At 43.5% G+C, this 2067-nt stretch overlaps 1 protein-coding gene across 4 annotated transcripts in view; it reads left to right on the plus strand.

Annotated features, from left to right (window-relative positions):
- The window catches only part of plcg1 (phospholipase C, gamma 1), a 37439-nt gene that overhangs the window by 30477 nt on the left and 4895 nt on the right, over positions 1 to 2067 (plus strand). The gene's annotated exons all lie outside the window — the stretch shown is intronic.

Consider the following 2067-nt stretch of genomic DNA (forward strand, 5'->3'; position numbering starts at 1 on the left):
TTTAAAATTAACCTTTCCATTCATAACCTCTTCAAGTATCCGTTTTCGGTGTTTCGCGCTGCCGTGGATGGCAGAACAGACATGGGAGTGGACCTGTGCAGCGCGCTTGTTGTTTTGTTTCCGTTTTATTTATAGAGCAACGTAAAATCCACTGTGACGTGTTGCCGCATTAATCTCGCGATAAAAAATGTAATCACGTTAAAATTGATTTAAATTAATGCCGATAATAACGCGCTAAACTCACAGCTCTGTATGTGTGTCATATATATATGTATATATATATATATGTATATATGACATGATTTCTCATTTTTGAGGGTTTTTTTAACCTGTCAATCTCCTGCCAAAATGTGGTGCATAACCTGACAAAAATGAGCCACATCTGTCTTGTTCAAATTATGTTGACTAGCAAGCACCACAGAAATGGAATGCTCTATTGTATGTATGTTTTAGAAAAAAGTGTCCCATAACCCCCTTCACAGATGCAGAAAGTTAACAATTTTTATTTTCAACACATATTACAATTATTTAATAAAGAAGTAGACTATAGGGGTGTTCACACGGCAACATTTGCTACGGTGCTACGCCGGTGCTGCCCCAGTAGAGCGTTCACACGTGCAAAGTTACACCAGTGTAGCCCCTGAAAACAGCTTACTCCGGAGCAAATTTAACCCACCTCAGGGAGGTGGTTTAAAAATTTGCTCCGGAGCTAATGCTCGTTTGCGGGGCAGCACCGATGTAAAATGATACGTGTGAACGCTACAGGGTTAACAGGGTTAAAAATTTGCTCCATCTCAACTAGAACGGGGAGGATAGTCCCCAAACATCATCTTTCCTTTTGTAGGAGACTGGACTGTCTCGGGAGTTGTTTGTGTAGTTTGTTCCTCTGTTGTGTGTTCACAACCCCCCCGTAGAATTTATTTTGTGATTTCCTCTCTTGATTTTCTGTTTGGCGCATTATATGTTTGCTTTTCTGAGTGTCATTGAAGTCATCGTTGATTTACGTTTTCGGGGGCGGTCATTGAACGCCTCTCGAGCAGAAGGCACAGAGACCGAGAAGGAGAAGGACGTGCCTGTACAGTAGTTGCTTGAGTTGTGTATGTTTTAACAAGAACCAACACGACAGCTCTTGTTTTCTATCGTTTTGCTCCGCTGCAGAAACTGCCGTGTGAACCCAAGTGGGGCTGCGCCGGGGCGAACAGGCTCAGCGGCTTTGTACGTGTGACCGCTCCACAACATTTGCTCCGGTGTAAGATATATCGCAACAAAATACATCGGTGCAGCACCGGAGCAAATGTGTGCCGTGTGAACACCCCTTAATAGACAAACATAGAAATACAAGAAAAACCTCAGAAAAATAAAACAGTTGAATTACCGTATTTTCACGACCATAAGGCGCCATTAAAAGTCTTAAATTTTCTCCAAAATGGACAGGACGCCTTATAATGCGGAGCGTCTAGTGTATGCGCCGAGTTCCAAAGCCTGACTGAGAGCACGTCTGGACGACACGCTGTTTATATAGAGAAAAGGCGGAGGTGAGTGACGACAGGCATGCGGAAGTCCGCCAATGAGTGAAGGGTGGGCGTGTAAGACGACGCTAAAGGCACGTCCCTAGCAGGTACCAGTCACCAATGAGTGAAGGGTAGGCGTGTAAGAGGACGCTAAAGGCACGCCCCTAGCAGGTACCAGTCGCGTGAGTACATTGTAAAATGGCTAAATAAACAGAGATGAAAGTCCTCCGGATTTTCCCGGAATTCCGGGTTTTTCAAATTTTTATGAAAATTTCTCCGGAGAATTGAGGAAAATTTGCATAATCCGGATATTAGTTGACAACATTGAACGAAGACGCGTTTGAGTTCGTTGTATTGCTTTCACGAGCGTAGCCATATTGAGGCACTAACACTAGTAACAGTAAAGAGATTTTTGTTTGTGTAATAACGACAGAAGGCATGATGGCGTTTGACTAATGGTTTAGTAGAACGAATGGCAACTCGCAACAACAGTAGCAAGCGTCATTTTGCCTCTTGGGTTATACCATCTCAACTAGAACGTGGGGGATAGTCCCCA

Source organism: Hippocampus comes, unplaced genomic scaffold (assembly GCF_001891065.2).
Source record: "Hippocampus comes isolate QL1 unplaced genomic scaffold, H_comes_QL1_v1.1 scaffold41, whole genome shotgun sequence".
NCBI classification, from domain to species: Eukaryota; Metazoa; Chordata; class Actinopteri; order Syngnathiformes; family Syngnathidae; genus Hippocampus; species Hippocampus comes.